This window comes from Temnothorax americanus, unplaced genomic scaffold, assembly GCF_048541705.1.
Source record: "Temnothorax americanus isolate GAGA-0224 unplaced genomic scaffold, ASM4854170v1 Scaffold19, whole genome shotgun sequence".
NCBI classification, from domain to species: domain Eukaryota; kingdom Metazoa; phylum Arthropoda; class Insecta; order Hymenoptera; family Formicidae; genus Temnothorax; species Temnothorax americanus.
Genome location: NW_027509329.1, coordinates 987,523 through 1,014,621, shown reverse-complemented (window position 1 = coordinate 1,014,621; position 27,099 = coordinate 987,523).

Below are 27,099 nucleotides of genomic sequence, written 5' to 3'. Positions count from 1 at the left end.
CAAATACGTTATGATTCTCATTACTGTTCACGTATTGGGAAACTTCTAGCCAGGCTTAATCCCGTTAGCTCTGGTTCTAAAATTACCGAGGCGAGACCGTAATTCTTGTTCGGTCCAGTGGCGTATACCTTTAACGCCGATCCCACGAGGGTCAGACTGGCATTGTTTCCGCTGGCGCAGTTTATCTGCATAGAACCACATGTTATTGTTGTGTACTTTGCCCCACGGGCGCGCACCGCTCGTCCGTATCTCGTGATATAATAACCGGCAACAGCAATGCTTTAATCCGGGAGCTGGCGTGGGGTACAAAAGGTGTGAGCTACGGAAGTAAGCTGATTAGGAAGCCGCCCTCGTCTTCTCGCCTCTTGAACCAACCCTTCCTCTCTTTCTTCATTCTTGTCTCGATCCTATCCTGCGATCTCTCTCCCTCCTCTCTCTCTCTCTCTCTCTCTCTCTCTCTCTCTCTCTCTCTCTCTCTCTCTCTCTCTCTCTCTCTCTTCCTCCCTTCTCTATTTTCACTGTTTTTCTCTTTGTCTCCGTTCTTGTTCCTTCGCTTCTTCCCTCTTCCTGCAACAACTGAACCACGCATACAAACAGACACCAGCCCGGGTCTCATCCTAGTTCTCTTACAGTTTCCCAGCATTCGCGCGAGAACCTGGGGTGGTTGGCGACAACGATGATATATCATAGTATTATACCTGTCGGTTACGCCCGGGATAGGGTGAGAATAAAGTAATTTATAAAGACGGACGGAACCACTTTCATGCCATCCAGCGTCGTCGTCGACGCCCGATGCTTTTCTGAGGATTCATCGCCCAGGTGCTGAGCACGCTGCCTGCATCTCTAACGAGGTACACGCGACGTGAAAAGATTACGTTAGAACCTTTCAATGGAGTCGCGGCGAGATCCTTCTAATACGCATCAATTAAGCGCGAGTAATAGAACCTTCGATGTTCCGCGACAGTTCTGGCGCACGGACGTGTTTGAGTCGTGTTATAAAGCATTTCTTCCGCGAGAGCTTTGAAAGATAAAATCGCGTTAATCTACGGAATGCATCCGTACTTTACTTTGCCGCAGTTTTTTTTTACAATTTAAAAAATCTGTGTTTTTTTCTTCGTAGAAATGTTATTTGATGTTCTTTTGGAGTATTTTATTAATTACCATTAAATATATACCAGTATCGCAGCAACTCTAAAATTCTAAAAGTGTTTTAATTGAAAAGTATAATAAGAAAAAATTAGTTTTGTACAAAATATATTGGTTCGCTTTGTTCTCACAAAGTTCTACATAATATATATGTCTAAATGGTTCCGTTTGCAAATTGTCTTTGTATTAAAAAATGTGGAAGTATATTATTAAATGTTCTTATTTTCTGTAAAAAACATAATTTCAAAAATACAACGCAGGAAAGAAGTATGTAACGAGTAGTGGCCAATATACTGCTATTTTGCGCGTACAAAGAAAAAAAAGTCATTTCTCGTAAATAAACTATGCGGAGACAAATGTACACGCATTTTAAAATCCTACATCCTGGCTGGACGTACCAACACCAGCTTGAAACAATACGACGTGGAAACATGCACGAACGCAAATATTTGTTTTCCATTTCATACGTTTTACCTCTCTGAATATGATGTTGTTATTTTAAATTCTTTAAAGACAAGTTCTTTTTTACTTGTTTACGTGTTGCGACGATTGAATTTAATTTCAACAGTTCGCGATTATAAGATGTATCTTTGCAAGTTCCAATAGAAAATGCGCGTCGCTTGCAGCATTATTTAAATATTAAATCATTCTCTCGTTCGTTTTGTGCTTGTAATCGCTTCGATAAAAGAGAAACGGTAAGATGTCGAAAACGGTTTTCAAGATTAATTAAAGTTAACAAGCCTTCTGTTTCGCTAATCAAAGGCGGAGTTTCGCCGAGGAGTAATGGTGGCCGTTACGAGCTCTTTTAGAACTTAATACTTGAATACGAAATTTATCAAACTCGAAACTTCGAAGTCTGAATTCGCATGCAAACGCGCCGCGAGTGCATCCGACGCTTCTTATTATACGGCAACTAGGAAGACAATCCACTTAATCGCTGTATACAAACTGAATAATCCACTTGATCTACTGAATGCAAACTGCAAATGCTTGCCGAAATAAACTTATGTCGCGAACACGGAAGGAAACTAGTACGTGCCTGTTCGTCATAATGTGACAAATCTCCTTACTTCTTACCTTCCAGTTTAATTTTATATATTTCTACCACGGGCATGACTTTTGACCGGTCAGGTATTTACGATTCCCGATGGAGGACAACGAGCTTGCTTCATATTTTTCACTTCCCGCAAAAATCAAGCTCTCGAAGGAAGAAACCTTCAAACAATGACGGCTGCGTCTGCAGTGTAGAGAAAGAATTTGTTGTTTCCATAGTTCTCAGCGAAACTTTATTTCTTTGTATGAAAAAATAGAAGCGTTAAAAAGAATGAGTTAGAATTAGTTCGTTTAGAGATAAAAAAAAGAGGAAAGAAAACAATTCTATGACATCGCACACACACGCAAAGCAATTTTTATTTATGGTTGCTCGAGAATCGTTATTTATTTTTTCGCACTTTATTGAACTTTTTGATAGGTAAATATCCATAATTACAAAATTTTTTTCCAATTTTTAAAATGCTTTATGCATTAATAAAACAGCTATGGTTACCATGTTACACGCGTAAAAGAGTACATCGCGCCCAGGAAGACAATAAGATTTTAATCTCTCGTTTTACGTGCGAAGATCATGGGAGAGAAGTGATGGGAGGAGGATTAATCTCGGAAAAGAAATTTACGCGGCGCGCGCGAGTTGCTTTTTAAATTCGCCACGGCGGTGGCGGCAACTCCGCGCTGGCACGTGATAAGGATAACGACGACGATAATCTCGCCGGCATCTTCGAGTACGCGTGTATGCCTCACGGGAGAGTCCGTCGAGGAGCCGTTTCACGCCGGTTTCTGAATACCATCTGAATATCAGGTTCTCTCGACACTTCGAAATTCGAAATCATCGCGACCGCACGTGGAAAATGTAAATTCGACGTGCAAATGTGAGTGACGTAATAATGATAGTATGCCAAATAAGTATGATAATGTCGCGACAAACAAGTTTGCACGGATGTGTCGCGATGCCGTCGCTCTGGCGCTCGTTTAGAGGAACTTAGCGAATTAATTATGTCGTTTCGTGTGCGTTGGTTTCACGCGCCGCTGCGCGTGGCTGCTTCGCGAATTTGCCGCCGCGTACAATATGATAATCCCGCGAAATGCTGTTGGAAGTTGTTGAGAATTGGCGGTAGCGCGCTCCGCCAAATTAAAATCATCGAGATTGACAATCACGCGCAATCCATTTCGCGCGTGGTAAATTGTAACGGATTTACGACCAGGGGTAAACCCCCTGTGTCTGATTCAATAACGACAAATTGTCGGTCTCAACCGCGAACCCGTTCACATACACGCATTAGCTCCTTCTATTTCTTCTGTCTATTTTGAATTTTGATGTTTGCATATGCACACACACACACACACATCCGTAGACTCTCAAATACATATTGTGTAGTGTGCTGAAGCCAGTCATTAAAATTTTTTGTGGAGAATTTAATAATCGACTAAACTCATAAAACTTAAAATGAATCATAAAATTCTTCTAGAAGAATGCACAAACAAAATATTTTCTTTAAATCAAAATCTCTCAGAAACCTTTAATCTGATAGTTTTCAGACACTCTTGAAGGAATTTCAAATTATTGCTATTTTTTTCTCTCGAAACATTATACTGATACATTGGAAATAATTCTGTCAACATAATCTATTTCTTAGAAATTTCCCATAAACAGATCGTTTCAAAATATGCACCGCAGTGAAAATTCGATAAGACAATTCTGCGAAGCGAGAAAGAAAGACATCATCAGATTAAAGTCAAAAGTGTAATAAAATTTTTATTAGAAAGTGCAATAAAAATTTCCCGAGCAATGTATAGATAGCACGTTAAATTAGCAATATCGTTGACGTATTATTATCAAATATCCAGTACCAATAAAGTTCTATGAAAACACTTCTTCATGCACAAATAAAGTGTCGCTTCTCTTCAAACTATTGAAATGAAGCAAATAACATCATATGCTACGAAAGCCTCTTCCTCTTAATACGTATTTCTCTCTGCGAAACTTGAATTCCTCTTTTCTAAAGCGTCGGGGAGCGTCGGCGTATCAATTTTTTTTCCTTTCTCCTCATTCTTTCTGCACGGTATTTTCCATCCGATTTCGTTTCACGGAAATACAATAACAGCGGGGATGGCGATAAATCTGTAAATAGTTCGGCGTAGTTTACCGGGCGCGGGACTCTCTCGTGGTGAATCCCGGGTCCTCTTCCTGTGGATTCACTCGCGGTGCCTCATCGATCCGGTGACTACGGAGAAATTTATCGCCTCGCTCATTTTCTCTATTCTCCGCATTTCTCATTCCCTTTCGGTCCTCATTCCTTTTCCACCATTCGTACGGAAATATAATAACGGTGCCTTACAACGGAGTTTTATCGTCGGTAAAGCCGGGGGAGGGGTTGTAAACGGACGTATTAACCGTTTATACCGGCAACATCGAGTGTCGGAAAGAAATGTCGTCCCATAAATGTCAGATCTAAACGCACATTCAGTTTAGAGTAGCGACATCGCTACTTATTTTCCGCGGGCGAAACTTTTACGGGCGGCACGATGGTATCGAAGGCCGCTGAAGATACCCGACATTGGGCTCTCTCGCGAACGTAATTCACCAAACTGTGCGTCGTCCACATTGCTTTATCATACGATCATCCTCGACATCTGCGACATTTGGTCGTGTACCGAAGACTGACAGAATTATACATCATATTATCTAGTTCCTGTTGTCACGGTAGAAACGTCTGTCTCTGACATATCGCAAGATTTAGGTAGCTAAATGTCCCCCGCTGCAATTGTTTCGGTTGTTATTTTACACGTGTATTTAGCGGTATTTATTAAAGTACATAATTTTTTAAGTATATTATAATTTCCGTTCTTCTCGCGCGCGATCGCGTAAAGAGCGTAATCATTTCTTTCTTAAGCTGCTTTTTTAAGTTTGCAAATAACAAACATCGCCAGGAGAGTGCTATTATGCATTACAAATGAAATAATTTTTGCTGTTATTTAAAATTAAATAATATGCTTTGAAAATAAAAAAATATAAAACATATTTCAAGAGAGAGTAAAAAAGACGAAGACGGGTATCTGATTGACAATCGCGGACGTTATACGTACTACGCGAAATACGCGAATGGATTTTGACATTTAACGTTAATACTAGTCAGAACGTGACACCTGGACGATATAACATATGACTAACAAATCGTGAACTAGTTAATCGGTTTAGTCGGCAACGTTTTCATTGCGCGGATTTGCATCGAGTCAGACTCGATAACGGAGAAGGACTCGCGTACGTAGACGAATCTGTAAATACCGGCGTGTTATGCAAATCGAGGCGGCGCTGCACGTGCACCTGATCTCCGCGTATATACGCGAAACACACACATATATGCATACATTTATACGTCCCCATACGTATCCGCATGGTGTAGCGGCAAACGTTATAAGCCGAGACTGGAATAAGCATGTAAAATAGATGCTGTGAACAAGTGACACGTTCGCTTCGTCCCGGTGACATGCTCGAATGTTCCGAGTGGATGGCGGTACACGCGATACGCGGAAACGTGATGTGCTCGTTGATGGACTAAAATATGATCTATGCTCTATGCACACCGTTCTTTTTCCTCCTCTCCTATGAGCCCTCGCGCTCTTTTCACCATTCATTATCGCAGTCGGTCGAAGCACGAAAACGAAGTTAACGGCGTTAGCAAGTGCATTACGTGACAATTCGCAACAAGAGATTCGAAATGACAACATATTTCTTGATACTGGATAAATGCATTAAGACAAAATGATATTAAAGAAAACTTTTATTTTACTTTTTAGCATATACTATATTTTAATTATCTTAAATATAAATGATATATATAATAAAATTATAAATAGAAACAGAAAAATAAACGGAAATAAATCAAGTAACTTTGCTGAGATATATGTGTTAGAGAGTTATTCAAGAGAGTTATTCAACAATTGTAATATTTCCTTATTCTTCTGGAGCATCGCGGCAGAGAGAAAGTAAACGGAACGTGACCAAGGTCTTTTCAAGTAATTGGCTTCCGTAACTATTCGCAAGACACGTAATTTGAAAGAAATATTTCTTCGACGATCTCAAGTTTTCTTTCGTTTCTTAAAGAGGCTTACCTTTCTTCTCCTTCTCATTCCCTCTCCCCCTTTTCTCTCTCTTTTTCTTTCTCCGCTTTTAGCCTTGAGCTGTTGTAGCTGAGCGGAGATTATCTTTTCCTTGATTATCATTTCCCTGTTTTTCCGCTGCACTGCCGAGTGCGAATATTTAAAGGTCAAAAGGAATGATATTAATATTAAATGTTGATTAATCGTTTCGTGATTTGCGCAAGAAATTATTTAAAGGATCTGTTTTACCTCATTAAAGTGATTATTTAAGACGTTTGTACCGAATGTTGAATGCCAAGGATTACAGAGAAATGCGGAAGCTAGAATTTTCTGTATCTCAGTTTTGCACAAGCAAACTTGTGAACTTTTGGAATTATTCAATTAGAATGCAAAAGTCTCGAATTATGTCTTTTAGCTCAAGTCAACCTTCCTCGTTTCTCGAAATAACCAATGTGGAAGGAAGTAAACCGTCTCGGACAATTCTCTCTGCAAATTATAAATAAGATTTCTCTCGCAACAATCTGAAATGTTTTCTCATTTATGTGAAAAATATTCCGTACATTCGTATTGTAATTTTATAAGATTATTTTTTTTTTAGATTTAACATTTAAATATATGAAATCAAGATTTTATTTTACACATTTTACTTTTTCTCTTTATTTTACATATACTCTGCAAAGATGATAAATAACTATTTTATGCCTTTTGTAATAAAATGAAGAGCGTGGAACTTCCATGTTCCAACGTTTTGATGTCTTTTAGATAAAAATTCTTTTATAAATTTTGCAAAATACAATGTACAGCATTTAAATCATCCGTTACTTTATGTAAGATGCACGTATAAAGCTAAATATATGAAATACGTGAACATTTGCTGGTACGGAATACTTTTGATGGAAACGAATTGCAAACGGGCCACATCTAAACCCTGTTGCTGGGATTTGCAATTTTATGTTGTGTTCCTTCACGCGGAAATGCGCCGTAATGAGACGCTGAAGAATTTATCACAAGAAACCGTGAAAAGAGCGTCGGTGCATGAAATGCTCTTTTCATTTTGCGCCACGTACTCACTGGAATTGCCACTCTCTTTTTCAATGAAATCTGACCCGCGCGCGCCGTGTTTGCCCCCTTCCGACACGTATACACTCAAAGCGCTTTCTTGCAACTCGCGGTGTGTAATGGACTAAGTGTAACCCCGCGTGAAGAAAGCAACTCGGAAGAAATCTAGACTGTTTGTCCCCGACATTTCCCGTTCATTTATTGAGACATTAGCAAGAGAGCATAACAGAAATTTCACCTCGTCTGCCATTTGTTTAATTATAATAGCTGCATGGGTTCGAAAACTTTATTCGGGTGAACACCGCGTCGTTCTATCTTTGTTATTTACTAAAAATTGGACAAGGACAGAACGCGACACTGTTTGAAATTTTCGAACGCAGCCAATATCACAAAATCGCAGCGCGCGCTAAATAACGTGCTTCTTTTCTGAAGGAATATTACGCGCGCGCGCGGGGGCGTGCTGTGCAGCCGAAGTGAAGAAAGTAATTCTATCGCGAGGCTTCGCTGAGAATATTGCAAGTTTCGACGCTCGTTACGTATTAATCTTTTTGCGATGCGATTTCCCGTTTTTCAAGGCAGCGAAGAAATAAACGGGACTCGACTGAGCATAATTAATATACCGCTCGTCGGCCAAGAATCAGGAAGCGAACTTTCGAAAGCAATGAGGGTAACTGGAAAGGGCGACTCTCTCGGTTGCATTATTAATTGGCGTGTCTCAACGCCAACGGGAACGAGGCACCGGGAAAACGAATCGAGAGATGCGCCTGGGATTAAAGAGTTGCTAATATCGCGCTAATTGCTCGCTCAACAAGCAGCGAGCGCGAGTACTGTCGGCAAAGAAGCCTGTCGGCGGTAGTAGTGAGAGATAAGAAATTCATAGAGCTCGTATCAAAGGCGCTACAAGGTTGTACGCTGGGAGTCCGCCGTATCCGCCGTGAAATGCTCGATCGTTGAAGAAAGTCGGCTATCAGAAGTGCGATCGAAGGAAGCTAAACAAAAAAATATATCTCATTGTCAGAAGTTAAGTTATACGCATAAATGATTTAAATATTCTCCGTAATGTACATTTTTCACAAATGAATGAATTGCTTTCGATAGATGGATCAAATATTATACGTAAGAGATTTAGTGTGCGTGTCGTTTTCCGATCATTATTCATAATTAAGTTAAGATCCCCGTACACAAAGTGCCGTAGCAGTAACATAAAACGTAACGTAAGAATTGTGCGGATGAGGCTCTAACTGATACCGCGTATCTGATATTGCTTAAGTTTAATTAAACCGATTGTTACGAATATTATCAATTTTTGTTATGATCTTTTTTATACTTGAAATTATAAAAAAGTAATAATCAAGTCTTTTTGTACATAACATGGTTGTTTATTAAGAAAAATAAAAAAACATTGAACGTTTGGATCAATAACTAACGTATGTTAAATAAATAATACTTTTATATAACAAAATTATTTAATATATGTTCTTTATTTTAATTTTTTAATATTCCAAATTTTATATCTCATATTCCTCGAGAATCACGATTATAGTAAAAGACAGAGTATTTACCGACATATTTTTCTTCTATGCGCGCATCTTATGATTGGACGATAAATGTCGACAATTTGATGGCTTCTTGACAGTTAGATCAACGATGATCAAATATTACCGGGATATTCGCTGAAGAGACAGCGTGAACTCCGGTATAAAGCCGGCTTACTAAAGTTTTTCACAACGGGAGAGAAAATGTCGCCCGCGCGGCCGTATCGATTTCCATTCGACGCTCGTTTTGCAATCCGCTACTTTTATTCGGCGTACTTTTATTCGTGACGCCGAGGCTCATAAACAGAGGACTATTATGCAACGAATTTTCGGCAAATACGTTTTTGTCGCAAGCGGAATTGAAAATTACGCAAAATGAACAAAACGGAATAGTCTAACGTTGATTTTGCAATCCAGTTCTACGATTGATGGTCCACATTTGCAAATAACGGAATACATTTATTCGACATATCGTTGAAAACGGTAAACTATTTTGCTATTATTGTTCCAAAATTGTATTCGTTATTTTTACCAATGTGATATATAATTTTAAGAAATTATATCTTATTTTACTGATAAATCTCTCTATAAAAAATATAAAAAAGGGTTCGATTTCTTTTTAAATATAATTTAGAACAATTATTAATTCTAGCTCACTCTTTTTATTCTTATATATATCTTATAAACATAATAGAAATAATAAGATACATATACACACATATATACATATATACAAAACAAAAAATCAATTAAATTGAAATTAAAATCAAATAATGAATAGCTTTTCAAGTGGCAGCTAATAATATAAATCCATCGTATTATTGCATAATTACATTAAAATTTAGTCGTAACAGCGTCAATCCGGGTTTTCCAAGTTTAATAGGAAATTCGCTATACTTGGAAACCTTCGTTGATATCCCAGACAAGAGACAAACCTTCGGGGGGAGTCGCATTTTCTATTTCAATAGAATTCCACGATAAACGATTAGGACGCAGTACTGTCGATCGTTGCATCGAGAACTTATCTCGCTTGTTAGAGATAAATGGATATATCACGTCCTCCTGGAGGGACGCGGGCGCAAGGAAAGATTCGATTGTATCCGGGGGCAAAATAAAAAGCGAGTCTTGTTTCGCCTTATCCTTCTTCCTCGGCGCGGCGCGTCCCCGGTCTCTCTTTAACGAACTTTCTTACGTCCTCTCTGTTTGCGCGCTTTTATTTAATTTCTTAACGCTCGTCCAATCGCAGTGCTGCAGCCGCGTAGGAATTGAAACCAGGATGGCGGCGTGGAGAGGAAGTGCCCGGGTTCTCTCGATCTGACGGTAATTCAATTTCGTCAAACGTCGAGCAAAATACATTGTCTTCGGACGGTTACCTCGTCGACTATGGAAGTATTATATCTCGGGCCCGAGAGCTTACCTTGTTTCCGTATATCTGTCTCTTCCCTCGTACTGTAATTCTCATCAACGGCTCCACGTATTTCTCGTCGGTAGAACACGCCGACTTCTGTAACAAGAGGAACCACGATCCTACCGAATTGCGCGTTGCGCTGAATAGAAATTGCGTATAGGAAATGCGATTTGTATAAGACGATCACAGAAGAAGCTGTATTTATATCTCGCGAACAAGAAATGATTTTATTTAAAGCTTCTTGAAGCGCACGATTTTGCTTAAATTCGAAGAGAGAAAGAAAGATTGCGTGAATCATTATTATCAGTATAGTCGATATGCAGTTCCGAAATAGATTAAGTTCTACATAAGCGATTTCAGATTTTGCGCTTGCAATTTCAATATTTTACGTTCGGATATTCCGCAAAGCTTGCTTACAGAAAGTAAGTTTTGGATCTTTATATCTGATCCGATATGATTTATTCCGATTTGAGAATGATCCGGAATATATACGACAGACGCACGACACAAATATGAATAAATATAGGTGGTCCCGAGGATTTTCTCGATTCTTCTCCATTTTGGGGCAGATTACGCAAATATGTACGATTTCGTATGGTGGAAATCGCAGGAAGAGGGAAGAAAAAAGTATATCGCAAGGTACGTTATCTTCCACATACATTCGATGGGAATAGAACCCACGAGAGCTGAGAATCACACAGATCGAGGTTGCATCAAATCGAATCTCTATCATCACATGAGATTAATCAGATTGCAAGACGCATACGGAAACAGCTCGGAAACGCGGTTTCGAAATTCAAATCAATCCGAAACTGATAATGTTTTCCAAATCCTTGCATTATAATGCCCACAAATTATAAAACAATTTTTATATATTTATTTTCTCTCTGTTGACAAAAAGAAATAAATTGCTAAATCTAAAAAAATAATTTCTGTTTATATAAAAAGTAGCCTCGATAATTACATAATATATCATAAATGTCAGTTCCTTCAAAATTTCAAACTTCACATAATTATATATATTATAATTGTCGAGAAATATTGTTGAAGCTAAATATTAAACGGATCCATCCCGAGAAAATACATGCCGCGGAATGTCCAGCAGGAAAAAATGCCGTTTCACCAAACTTTCGAAAGAAACGCGAAGAAAATTGTCACTGGCGGTTCTCTTAAGATATCGGCGCCTTGCGGAACACTTTCCCCTCTGCATTTCCCCGGTAGTACGCGGAATTTGGCGAAGGGGGGAACCAAGGAGTTACTCCGGCCATTTGTCATCGTCAGCGTCGTGGTGCCCTGACACCCGACAGAGAACACTGCTAAACCAATTAAAACTATGTCGTCCTCGAGGAGTGGCAGATCTCTCGTCGAAGTATGAGAGCGGGAAAGACGGCGCGAATACAAGAGAGGAGGAAGGCAGAGGCGAAGGGAGAACGAGAGAATGGCAGAAAGTTCAAACTCACGGCGAAACGAGGGTTGAGGAAAGAGGAAACGGAAGCATAAACCAGTTCACCCGAGAGTGTCGCGCATGAGGGTGGCACCCTTCGGCCGTCCGACATCACTCTCTAAATTATGCCCGACCCGATAATTTATACCACCGAAGACTGGGAATCGCTTCGCTGCATCACGTACATTTCGCGCGCGGTACCGCGTCCGCTATAATACGCGCAACTGCAATGTTTTCATTACGAATTAACGCAGCGAGCGAATTCGGATTGACAGGCTGAACGATCAATTGACAAACACGGAGCTTTCGTTAATTTCCGTCGCGTTTCACGCCATTTCGCCCGGATTCGCATCCGCATGAAAATGATGTCTATCATACTGAAGCTTCTCCGCTAGATGATTATATTTTTTTTTTATATTCGCCGCACATCAGCCTCATCCGGTGTCTCTCGTGCAGCGCGCGAAGTCGCAAAAAGAAATTCCAGGTCGTTCTAGCGGGAAAATGAATATTCGACTTTTTCGTTAAGTGCACTCTCGCAAAACGCGCGACCGAAACTTTTTCCGCCGTCCGTGTCCGCCGTTTGTTACCGCTAACTGCGCGGAACCGGCGCAAACACGCAAATGTTCTTCCCCAGTTCTGTCCTCCGTCCCCGCCGCGCATATGCACTTTCTCTCCCTTTTCTCTTTCGTTTCGTTACCATCGGGATTGAACCACGTTCCCGCCTCCGCCTGCCGATGTAAACATCTGAAGTTCCGACGTTTTTCGCGCGCGCCGCGCCGCCCGCATAAACCACGCGGAACGCCACATAATTCGCCGAAGCCCCGGTTGTGCCCCTACCGCCCGCGGGCTGGATGCACGATGCACGTTGCCGCGGGATCCGCGTGTAAACGCCCGAAGTTCCCGGCATTGTTACGTGTACGAGTATAAACTCGAATATTCACCGCATAATTCGCCGTGCGCCGTGTATGCATGCCTTCCCTAGGCATGCATTTTCTCTGCCGGCAACCCCTCGTCGTTCTCTCTATCTCTCCCTTCCTCTCTCTCTCTTCCTCTCTTTCTCTCTCTCTCTCTCTCTCTCTCTTTCTCTTTTCGCCCTTATCGTCCTTCTTGCGTCTTGGTTTCCCCACACGACTCTGGTTCGTCACCGCCGTCTGCACCTGACGCTTTAGTATCTAACGCTACCGCCGCACTCGCGGAAATACCGAAACAAGATTCGTAATTTTGTATTCTGTGTGTATGCGTCTATCTTGTGCATGCATTTCGAGTATCTTCTGTTCGTAACCACTAGTTGCATCTCGTGCAAGAAACTACTGCGATGTAAACTACTGAAGTTCCAGGCTTCTTCCTGCACTCGACAGAGATGTGTACTTAGAGATCCTTAATCTTTTACAGTTGTCAAACCAATTTCTGGAAATTAGTCAAGTTAAATGAGATTATCGGTTATTAAAATGTTATACATATACGTATATTGGCCTCAATGTAATTAAGTTCTTTCTATTAGCTACAAAAATGTAGCTTACAAATGATAACGATCAATTCTGTTATACATTTAAGAATTTTTTATATAAAAAGAAATCGCAGTTAGATCGTATGAACAGCGTCGAAAAAGTTTTTGGCATTAGAAAATAATTGTTAGCCGTAGAACAATATTTCACTTTGCGATCGAATTTCCCAAAATTGAGTTTATTATTCTCTGTTTTGTATGATTTGCATAGCAGGAAAGCAAGCTTATGTGAGGGTGAAATAATCATCCTATATTTAACCCTTTGTCTACCGTTTAATTTTATTGGATCCGCACCTATTTCCAAAAGTAAGTTTATATAATTAGATGAAAGATTACACGGTAGTCTTGTAATTTTAACATTTTACATGTCTGTTATTGAAGCAGAGAATACTATAAAATTTTGCAGAACTTTCCGTTTAATTATTATTATTCAAATAATTCAGAAACAAATATACTTTGATAGTGATTTCATAATATTGACACCCCCGTTTGTATTATAATATAATATATTATATTTGTTTCTGATGCGCTAATAAATAAACAGATATTTTATCGGGTTTATAGATATATCGCTCGTGTGATTTATTCGCATTCAATAATATAAAATGTTTGCGAAATTCGTGGACGTAGCCATATGATCGCTAATGTACCGTTAAGTGGATTTACAAACGTGCGCTATGTCATTATAGAAAGCATGCGGAGAATGCTTTACGGTGTCCCTAGCGTGCACGGATTGTAGAGTGAATTTATATTTATTTACTGGCCACATAGAGTCATCGCCCGAAATCTCGAAATGCCCCAACTATAAACGATGGCAGTTTATAGGGTGGCCTGTAGTCTCGTATATAAATCCAAATAGTCGCGGTGTAATATGATTTGGGAGCACGGTATTCTGTTCGTTGGCGGAGTTTCTCTGTTTCTCATATTTTCCATTATTACTATATACGGTTGCATAGTACACATTGTACATTAGCATGCCCGTTGTGCAAAATTAATGGTAGATAATTTAAACATATGTGTAATTGTATCTAACGTAGATAGAATTGAAGTTAGATACAATTCCACAATTAAAATGACGATATGAAAATTAAATATAAAGGTAATTAAGAAAAAAAAAGAAAAATATGTGTTACTAATATGCAACATAAAAATATCTATTTTATTAGAAATATTTTATTTGGTATAACTCAGTATTCAAATAATAAACGCCAAATATACGACCTTGTAAAATATAAAAGTTTTAGGATATATCTAATTAATAGGCTGTCAGCGTGCAACATAGATACATCTAGAAATAAAGGAATATAAAAGAAAATAATTTGAGATTATATGTATAGATAATTACAAAAATGTAAGAGTGTGTGGATATCGATTGTAATAAATACGTAAACATCTTTAGGATAAGAATCAAGGCAACACGTGGCAGCCACAGGAGATGGCTGTATCAGTGCTTTTATCCATCGAACGCGCACTGATCAACCCTCGTTGTTGTGGTTTTAAATCTCAAGTCCCTGAGAGCGGTTACCACGCCTGAGTGACATCTGATGTCTGAATTCCACAGCAACCGCTTTCCTGCTAAAGTTTCGACGGTGAGAAGCGATACAAACTCTCGTGAACCCGAAATGAAGCCCTCGATACGATGTCGGACACGCGCGTGTAAAATCAAAGATAACATATACGATAGCGTCGACTCGATTTTGCAATTACGCCGACTTGTATAACATTTGCGTATGACAGTTTTTACGACGGCATAATTTTCCAGAAGTTCTGTCCCGGTGCGAGTTTATTTATGTATAATACCTGCTATTTCATCGCACTTTGTTTGCCGACGGTGGTGTGCTCTCTTGCTTAATATTCATTTCTAATTTTGCAATTCTGGTTACTTATGTATCACCGTCTCGCAAGCAATTCCGCCGAGATGTAATAAATACGTCATCTCTGTCGACGACTTCTCATCTCTCTGTCTCTCGCTTATATTCGAGCTTTCTTTTTCTTGTTTTTCTCTCTCTTTCTGCTCGCTTTCGCCACCAGTTGCGTTCTTGAGCACGGAAACTTAGTATAAACGAACAAAATTCTTATAAAGACACAGGTTTATTTTGCATATTTATTAAAATGTAAATTATATCAGGTCTGTCGATATTAATAATCAATATACGAGACACATATTTAAGTTATCGGGTGTTTTATTATCATGTTTTTTATTATATAAAATTGCAGATTTATTAATTTAATTATACTATTCAATTATACACACACACACACACACACTATTTAATCATAAATTTATAACAAGAGATATCGACATAATGGTTGTCTTACAAATTATTCTTTTAGTTTATTATGTAATAAAAGATCTTACGACACCTGTCGAATGAAACGATTATTATGACATAAATACAGTTTGAGAGTATAATGAAAATTATCTGGTTAACGTCGAAATGGTATAAAGCAAAATCATTAATCAAATGTTTTATTTTACATACTATTGATTGATGCAGGCCATCGTTAATAAGAGCATAGTGAGGAAATTGTGTGCGCGACCCCAAAGGAGACAGCGATCTCTCGCGTATTTTCTAACTTCTTCGTCCACTTTTTCCCGTCGCGTGGTTTCCGTTTGGGAGCAATGCGAGCGTCGCTACGCTATGGCGCCGAATGAAAGCAGGAGGCACGCGTCGTGTGGTGGTAGAAATTCAATTTCCCGTCTATGCCGGACGTCGATGCTTTTGGGAAAACAACTGTCAGCAGTGTCAGCCAATGCGGTGGTGAACGAAACGAAAGGTCTGAGGCTATTTACCGGACTGTTTCATGGCGACTTCGCCTGTGGAAAATGCCGATTGCATGAAAGACCGGCCCTTTGTGGGGCTGCCCTTCCATTTTCAAGAAAGCCCTAGACATTCCTCACAAAAAACGACGAACGCGCGGCGGTGTTATATACACGGCAATGGACAAAACTAGACGGGGACAAACGTACATTAACGAACAAATGTGAACATGGACAAATTGAAAATCGTACGAGCGGAAGAGAATATTAATTTGTTGATGCTTTAATTGCCGAATACAAAAAAGAATATTTTATCTAAAGAAATTGTAATAAAAAAAAGACAGATAATATTAACAAGTATTTAGTTATAACACAAATTAATTAAAAAAAAAAAAAAAGCATTTATGATTTTTGTTTTCAAAAACATAATACTTATGCATGAACATGAATGGTTTCTTTGAAACAAATCATATATTGATCATAAAGATTATATTCATCGATGTTAGAGAGAGAGTTCGTTTGTTTATATCTTTGATTATTAATATATATATGTATAATATATCATATATACATAATATATGATGTGTTTATTTTCATTGTGATTTTTAGATTCATTATTATTTAGATTTATTTTTTTTTTAACTCACTCAGAATTATTTTTCAGGAATACATAATGCGTACTTATCTGTCAATAGATAGCGAGTTTAATAAACTAAAATATAATTAATTAAGAGATTATATAAAAAAATATATATTGAAGACCATATTAAAATACCAAGTGGGGGGAAAATCAATTATTCAAAGACGATTCTTCTCTTTAAGATATACAGGAGTTACGCGGTCACATAAGTCTCCTTATTTCCGCGGATGATCGATCGACGGTTGTTCGAATCTTGCCAGATGAAATGACACGGACGAACGGGTGTCGCGCACGATCGGGGGAGGGAGGGAGGTTGATGGGAATTGTGGCATACCGTTTATTCGATGGCGAACGAGGCGAATCGAAGTGAGGGATAACGTCGACGCGTTTACGCGTTTCCGTGTTTCCGCCGCAATATCCTGGAGCCCGGTGGATCCCGATAATCCGTGAGTGCGAAATGGCCGATTTGCACGTTTCGCGCTGATTGAACGAATGTGTTTACAGTATTACACACGCGATTCGCGCGCGCGCGTCTAGTAATAAATTTGATCCTACTTGGGGAACATTGGCGAGTCGCTAGACGGGAGGGATTTTGCATCACAGACGTCTGCAATTGTTACGCGACGTAATGAAAGGTAAACACGCGTATACCTTTCGGCGATGACAAGTTGCCAGGATTCCGCGGAGTCCACGGGAGTCATGTGTTGTCAGCGTAATCGCATGCCAACACTCATAAATCCGAATTAGTCCGCCCTTGGGAGTTGCTCGAGATAGTTAAGCCTTGAAAGATATCGATAACTACAAACTTTTATGGCAATCTGTTTGAAAGACTAGAAGACCCCACCTCGCGCGTCTGGCGCACGCTAGTTACAGTCGCCGAAGCTGTAGCTTATAAGCGCTAACTTCGGTAAGGGCTAGATATAAATTACTACTTAGTTAGTCGTGATTTATACGCTTAAGTAGAAGTTGCATATTGCGTACGTGCGGCGTGAACATTGCATATCAAATATGTCTTGGTCTACCATAAAGTTTGATTTTCATATGCCTCGTTGTTGTTAAAATTGTTTGAAGTCGAAAAGAAGAAGAAAAATAATTATTAGCAGTATACAGTAAGAAGTAATCTCATTGTTTAAAACGAGGAACAATTATATTTATTTAATGAAAAAAAAACATGTAAACAATGAAGAACAATTACTGTAAATATACTTTCTTTTTTATAGAAAAAATATCAAAAATTATTACTAATAATTAAATAGAATTAATATTATGTTTTTCTTCGATCATGATTATGTGTAATATATTTAACATCTTTACCATATTTTTTTTAATGCAAAGACGCGTTTTATTACGTTGCTCTATGCAATGAAATCTCGAACATATTTCGTTCGATGTATAATATCTGTTCACATTGCACCAGAATTCTACTTAAAATCCGAACGTGATATGATGGGGGACAATTATACGATTTATTACGCTCTGGTACAAAACCGACAGCACGGTAAAGCGCGACTGGGAATATGTGGATGTGCCACATTTCGACTTACGATTTATCAGAATTTATTATCTATACAGTGCACTGCGCATTTGAAGCGAAGGTAAAATACACGATTTTTCTTCCGCGTTCGTGTAGAGAGGTATAGCTTTGCGGGACAGCTTCGTTCGCGACACGAAGCCAGCGACAGTCCGCAAAACGAAACGGAATGATTCGGATTTTGCGCTTATCAGCTTTCTATATCGACGCTGCGAGACTGAGCGAGAAAAATTACGTGGTATGTATATGAGAACTGCGGAAAATTAATTACCGAATTAAGATCGTGCGAGTCTCGCGCCTCGATCAATCGCGTTAATGGATTTTGCAACTTCCAAGGATTTCACACGGCACATTGACTAACGATCATTTCGAGAAGTACATTAAAATCAACGATGTGTTCGATACTTCGATTACTTATAAATACTACAGTTGACTGAAGTGCAATAATATTTTAATGATCAGAAATTAGAGATAAATTGACAGAAATTGAAATTTTTTAAAATTAATTGTACTTATTTTGTAAATTACATTATTATAAATTTTATATAACTACAGAAATTCTGAATATTTTGCGCATTACGAAGTACCAGGTCGTCATTGTAATTTAATAAAACAAGATCAATATTTAATTATATAAAATAATAGATTGATATTTTTGATAATCTGGAAGTAATTTCAAAGACCATTAATTATATTCATTTTATGAGAGAGTTAATAATAATTCGACAAAATATCTGTTCTGCAGATCAACAATTTTGGCAGTGCCATTTATTCTTAAGACTTAATAAAATTCTTATGTAATTTAAGATAAGCTGCAAATTCGTTATATGTATATATGTATATGCATATATTTAGATAAACTTGCAATCTCTAGGAATTTTGTGATCATGGGCTTCTCAAGATCGATTACAATCTCTCACATTTCAGCATATAACTGAATACATTTACCATTTTTTTATCCACATATTCGTATTACACTGTATTCATACTGTATTTATATTATTATAATCACGATCTCAAAATGATTCTACAATTCATAAATATATCGATAAAATCTATATTGCTAAAACGATTTTTTGAATTTATAATATATTTGCGCGAAACACTTTGCCCAATTCATAGGTTATATTAAGTCGTCATGAAAAATTTTAATTGCTTTTAAAATTGTAATCTATTTTTTTTTGTTGATATGAAAAAAAGAATAGTTGTATACTTTTCAGTATATTTAACAGTTGTATACTATTTTCACATAATTTTATAGAGTTAACATTACAATAAGATATATAATATTTGACGAGACGACACGAGGTACAGTCTTCTTCTCTAAATAATCTTGATTCGAGGAGGCTTACATTGACGACAGGAAACCACCGTCTTGTGGACAGTAATCCAGGCTTTGCAAGTCAAATCGGGAAAATGGATTTTCGGCAAGGATCAGGAGCCAAGGAGAATCGTCCAAGACCAGCGGCGCATTCACTACTTGCAGATTCTAGGATGCCGTGAAGTTAAACTACTTAAATGTATAGTTTCGCGAAGTGGAGTTGGTTTGGTGAAGTGCGGTTCCGAAGGATTACAGAAATTTTCTAACAGTCGCCGCAATACGAAGCATAGATTTTAAAATATCTACATTTTAATGGGTGGAATAAATGCATATATCTTAACTTTTGCCTGTGATTTAAAATGATAATTGTTGAACCGTTTGTCTGATAAATTTGATTTTATTTGATAGGCAGTTGTTGCGAGTCCGCTCTTCATCTTATGGGGCTTACAAGTGAAAATTATCCACTTAATACAATATCTTGTCAAATCCTTTATCTTCTAATTAATGTAGTCGCAGGATATAATTACAGACGAGCGTCTGAGCGCGTAACGTTGATGGTAGTTTATTAACTCTTTGTTAAAACCTCAATGGCGAAAGGAGTAATTTATATTCCGGGGTGAAGATAATTAATCGTAAGTGCGGCGTCGACAAAAAAGACTCCTCTGACGTGCTTTGTTACGCGAACTTCTTAACCGGTGGTGCCGGTAAGAAAAATTTGCAAAACTTAAGTCGATCGCTAAATAAGCAAGATTGTTGGCAAGATCTTGGCTCCTCCCTTAGTTTCTTCGTGGTTTTCCTTAATTAAGGATTCTGCTCATTACCATTGCGGTAAACCTTCTCCGTTTTTTCTCCTTTATAAGTAGACGAGATGGGGATAGCAAAAAAAAAGAAAGAATTTTCATTCTTCAGATTATGGCCTTTTTTTCCAGCGACTCAGAGCTGGATGAAAACTTGTATCCGCACGTAGACGATGACGCACATGACGCTAACAGCCTTCTTTCCTTCATCTCGACGCGCTCCAACGCAACGGATTACTGTCACGTCAGAAGAAAGAAAATAAATAATAGTAAAGGAGTAATCACGTTGAAAAAAAATTAAGATAGATAAATGGACACAGAATGTAAGACTGATGACATATAAACAAAAAAAGAAGCCATGTTACTTTCATTTCATCGCTCGTCTAGTAGTTCAACAAAGTTTATATAGATATTTGTTTACGTAAATAAAAAATTATAAGTTTGAAATCTTTGGAATATTTTCAGCATCACGCGGGTATGATTTGAACAATTTAATTTTCTTTGCTCACAGTACAAAATTAAACGCTTTTATCGCGGGATAGAAATACAATAACTAGATAGAGAATAAAGACAAGCGTATTTATTGAAATATTTATTAAAATACAAGTTTTGTAGACGATGACAAGTTGTGTGGTCGTTGAGATTTTATTGACATTAGGCGAGGTAAAGCTGGTAATTTTGCTGTGATGAAAATATGAGCAAACGTGAGATCGCATCCTTTTACGAGAGGAAAGGCAAGGAAATAAGAATATAAGAATAAGCGAAAGAGATCGGCGTGCAAGGAGCGAATTTCTTCGAGGTACGGGAGATATTCTGGAAGGTGCCGGTGAAGCATTTGCTCTCTTCCTTGCGCTCTTTTCCTTTTCCATACTTTCTCTTCTTCCAACGAGAGAGGAGCGGTAATCAATACATGCGTCTACTTTTCCACTACCTTTCCGCCCTCTTCACCGCCGTCGCCGCGCGCCACCTTTGTCTTGAAGCACCCCGACCACTGAACTTTTCGCCGTGCGTTTGCGTTCGTGTGACATCGCTACTTATACCTTCAGGGTCGCTGTTCTTTATTGAGGGGCCGATACGTTTACGGATATACCTTTTATGAAAGGCGTTCTGCTCGTGCCAGAGAAATCCTCGCTAAGCTTCCTGCTTGAAAGAACGCGGGGCTGAATTTGTGTGTCATGAGAGTTGTGAAGGGTTTGACTGATTGCATGCTAAACCACTCGTGGACGATTCACTTTCTGCGGCATAGTCGCACCAGCAGACGACTCTTGGGATTTTTATTGTTCACATGCTTCCACACGAAAATCTTCCCTCGCCGAAAAACGGGAGAATTTAATTAATTTTAAAAACTGTATATTAGAATATTTATATGTAGTGTGTTTGTGTTTACTAATGTAATTGAAAATACACATTGTCGTCGCTAAGTTGTTAATAATGATCTGTTAAATTTATTATCGTCCAATATTGATACGTTTTGCAGAAGTTTAATTGCGGAAGAGATCCGCGTAGTTTGTGAAAAAAATTTCATCGATATTCGCTTCATAAGGAAGTCGCACCGCCGGTAATAATACCCGATGATAAACAGTGCCGCCTTGTACCCTGTAGCTGATAAAATTTTAATTACAGCACCGTGCATGTATTCGGTAGATTATGAACCTTAATGCGATTAAAAGTTGCCCGGAATAAACGGAGGCGGTATAATAATTATCTCTGTTAAGATGCGGTTATACAACGCTGATAATTATTATTAAGTAGCTGAAGTTATATTGCCGTCGATAAATCAATTTCAAGTTGTGATGCGTCGAGACGTTGCATTATTTAGGCACATTAGTTTCCCATCTAATTAACTTGACGAAGCTTTAAATAATATCGCGTCCCCGAAGTCCGCGAGTGCGAGTTTCTTTCCCGCCGTTTTAGAGCGGCCGTCTTTTTATCACATTTCCTACAGTTTTTAAGTTGAGCCATTAGCGAAAGAGCTTCCATAAAATTTGATTAAATAGTAGAAGTAATTGCTAAAATTCAGAGATATTTTTGCTAATATGGCTACTTTTTGAAGACTAATGGGAGTGATGAACTCTTCTGAAAGTAAAGTTAACTTGACCAATTAAAAAAATTGTGCAACGTATACACGAAAACAAATATACATATATGCAGATTCAATACGTAGGTATATATATTGCATTATGTTAAACTTTAATAAGAGAAATTGTATACAATTTCGTTTGCTTATTACGAAAATACTCGTTTTCTACATTAATATTTGTCCCACAAGTTCTCTCAATGGAAACAGCCATAATCTTTCACATTTTTATGTTATATATTATGAAAAATTGTTGATTATTTGCAAATAATTTATTAATAAAGTAATATTTTCAAATTAATTAATGTGTAATTAAAATTTCAAGTTAAATAAGACTTTAACTTTATTATACTTAATCTTAAAATATCTACTTTACGTAATTCAACATTAAATATAATTAAAATCGTTTTATTTATTTAACTAGCTCAATTTATTTACAACTTTTCGAGTATAGAAGTAAATGTAGCAAAGTGCTGTCCATTTTCCTCTATCTCTCTCTGTCCTCGTTGTAGACCACGTAAACTTTCCGCGACGCAACACGCGGAAAACGTCCCTCTTCGTACCGGCTCAGCCACGTAGAAGAGTTATAATTTACGAGGGGCGCGAATCTGCCGGGGACGTACACAAATGCAAGACGGATGACACTGATGTTCGGGGGCATTAACTTCTGCCTACGCACGAAAAGGGGCGAAGGACACGAGCACGGCGATAACGCCCACGAATAACAAATTAGATATCGTCGTGGGTTAAGGAGGCCGGAAATCTTTTACTAACGACTTCAAACTCTCCCTCGCGGATTTGCATTTACATCGTTGTAGTCGCTCATAAATATAATAATGTCGGGAGACGGTGCATGTGCATGGTGACATTCCTCTTTTAGGAGGACGTTCGTTATTTATCATTTAAAGTGTACCTATCGTAATAGAAAAGAAACATAAAATGGTAGAAGACGTTTAAATGACTATATATCATTAGAGAAGTACTCTTTATATATAGCATCTATATTTGCGCCAGTTATTGCCATTGGCATTATAGAAACGCAACAATATACGATAAATAATGGATATTATCAGATTAGTCATATCACGTAATAACATGCCATACTTCTACATTTTAAAGAAATCCACCATAATTTAAAATATAACAGCAAAGATATGAAAGATTAAAAGAAACAAAGAAATTAAATAATAAAAATTGTGTTATTTATAAATGTTAACTAAAGTATGCGTGCATTTATGTTAAAAGATTTTAGGAGCAAGTCCATCCATCACGAGCGAATAACGCAAGAACGGAAGATCACATTAAAACGACACGAAGCTAATTCCGGGCGAGGAAGACGAAAATTTTGCCGGCAGAACGCGCCGGTACGATTACACCTTCGCAAGATCATCGTTCACGACGACACGCTCTTAGCCGTAGTGGGTAGTTAGGCTCGTATTACATTTACGCGACGTGCCGCATTAATTTATTATCCCGTAGTCGCGTTAGCCGTGGCAATGCCGGTGCTCCCGTTACAGGCACTAAGGTAATTATAACTCAACTCCCGACACGCGAAACTATGCAAAGCCAATCTAAGCCCTGTACCGATCCACGTCCTGCGCCGTCCTCCTCCCGCCTCGCCTGCTCGTCCTACACCCCCCCCTCCCCCCCAGTGTCATCCCTCAGTCTTTCCGTAAGCTTCCCTTCCGTCGTAAACCGACGTCTTAGATAACGAAGATCGGTGTCGTGTGATGGATCGGCGCCACCTTCCCATTAAATTGTGTCTTGCTCCGACCGAGCGTGCAGACGAGGAACAGCTCGTGTTCCATCGAGACGCGCGACATGACGCGCGGTATTTTTCGTTGGTCTACGGTTTCATTGCACTGAGATTTAGAAGCAGAAGTGATGGATATCTCTTTATCCGTGAAATCGTTGTGTAGATTGATGGCCACGATGGATGAATTTTAACTTAACGAGAAAAATACGAAACAAAAATATTGATTCCAACGATAAAACTTTATACAATTTTTAGATCGTAAACGGTTCCATTCATAATTTTAAAGTTTATGATACAGCGATACTGGGATATTATTTAATTACAAATCCAAAATTTTTTATTTGCAACTTATATTTGACATAATAAGTTTACTTATATTTGATTTAATAGTTTATTGTACCAAAATATCGTGAAATACATCTCGTGAGAAATTAGAAAACCAGGAAAACCTGAAGGAATATACGTAATTTCTTAACACATATTTATATTTATTTAAATAGCAATTAAATTAGATCAAATCACGCGTGAGTAACATATGAGCGAATCATTATCGGGTCCCTCTGGACGGGAGGAAGAATCGCGCTAGCGATTTTCCATGGGAAAGAAGAATGGAGAGAGCCACAAATCGCCTCGACACCGGCGTTAACGCTCGGGGACGCGCGCTCCAGCAAGCAACGATGGTAACGACCCTCTTAAAGCGGCGCGAAAGTTCGTTTGTCTGATACTTCCGATACATTAAGCCGCGGATTTGTGACTCCGGCGCGGAATTCGGATTAGCAAAATTGCATTTTACGGCTCGCGGGCGCATTCCCGGGTACATAAATTTACCACGAAGACTGCGCGTTGCTGCGCATCGCGCGAAAATTGCATGCCGCCACTATTGTTTCGGTATTCTACTTACGCCCAGTGCATAAGTATCCCCGATCGAATGTCTATCACATTGCGGACGTTCACCGGAGAAATTCATGTTAATGCCGTGTAACGCGCCTATACGCGGAACACGTTTCAAGTTAACTCTTCTCGTCAGCGATGCGAAATTTCAGTGTGTAAGTTTATGGAAGTAGTAAATCTCTTTGTGAATTTAGGCGATAAAATGGAGAACTCAGAGTAAAGCAGATACTAAGTTCGTGGTTTATTTGGGAATGCTTCTCAATATAAGACACTTTAAAATGGTGAAAAAGAGATGATGTAAATAATACATATAAAATTGATTTATATAGTAGATACATTAGATTCAGACAATTGTTATAAAAGATGATAATTCGTTAAGGAAAACTTGGTATTTTCATTCACAAATTATTTATTAATGTCACAAGAATATTTAAATATTCGCTCTCTTTACAGAAATTTTAATAATTATTTAAATCGAGTATTTTCTGATTATGTTAAACTATGCTGCACGTATGTGTGTAATAAACGCTGCATTCCTATATTTACTGTCAGCAACTGTCAGTACTGAAAATCTAGTACACGTGACGTGAAATATAAAAATATATATAGATTTTTTGTATTGACAGTGAATAAACAATCGAATAACGAGATATTGACGGTAATTTCCACAAAAAGTAGAATACAAGAACTGCAAAATATCGAGCGTAGTCGAACCCGCTTGACCTGTGCAGCCGTTTGATGTTGCAAATGCGTGCGCAATAAAGCCGCCAGTCGAGAAGCAAGGCTTGATGAAACTTAATTCTGTCTCCTATGATTTTATATTTGCGTGGACGTTGGCATGTTTTATTCAAGGGCGACGATGTTACGTGCCATCTTCCGAGTCTTCATCTTTTCTCGCTGGTACGGTAGTAATGCGGATTGCTCTTTCATTCGAAGCTAAAATTTATAGAGATCCCCGTGGCGCGTTTTCTTAAGGGAAATTTTAAAAATTCAAGAATTCCTTCTCGCGCGCGTGTCGTCGCCGCCGCTATCTGGTCTACGTCGTAGCAAACGTCGGCATGAAATTGAATTATGATGCGTTAAATATGACGGAAATTAATTAGCTTACGACTTATTTCCTCGTACGTTAGAACGCTGAGAGAACGACTCTAAATCATAAACGATTTATATATACATTTTTTAAACAGTTTTTCTATTCTGTTAGTTTTAAATGCGTTTGATGCGCTCGAAGCATTTCATGTGTGACAGACACAGTCTGGAAGCTGGAGAGTTGCAAACAATAACAGTACAAATCATCTCTTATAGGTATAACGAGATATTAACATTCATTCTTCATTGAATATCTCTTTCATGAAACTAACTAAGCATTTGAACTTTTTGATTTAAGGGAACGCTCTCATCCTACCTGTCTTTCTTATAAGTGCAAACAAATTATGCCTGCGTGTAATTTCGACTCGTGTCACGTGTGCGCAGTGTCTATTTAAGAATCATTAATTAACTGTCCGTTAAGAAGGAAATTGCGCGTAAGGTAAGCTCAAAGACGTAGACTTATGAGCTCGATCTATCTGCCGATAAATTTCACGTCCACACGCGCGTCCTCATTCGATCCCGTATACGGCGACGTAATATCGACAAGCGCGCGTTGTACGTCGAGACAGGATTTTCCGTGTCGGGGACGTTATCGACGTAAAACGCGATAAAACGGCACCACCGACGTGCCCGCCGTACGTTTTGTCCTGCTCCCGTAACCGGCGAATGTTCAGCGTATCGTGGGAGCACTTCGTTGGATTTTTTATACGGTCCGACCACCAAGCCTTGCATTATAGAGGCCCTCTCTCTCTCTGCGGGTGCCTCACTGGGAATTATATTAAGGGAAAGACAGAGAGATGTTATCCCGAGGGAAGTTTCGCAGCGAGGCAAGACTTCCTGGAACGCGAAGTCTTCTGGTGCTCTCATCGTGGATCCATCGAATTTGTTCGCGAAAATTATGCCCGTGCATGTGCCGAGGAAGACATTAGCCTTCTTACATGCTGCGTTTCCCTCCGACGCCATTATAACGATAACAGCATGCTTAT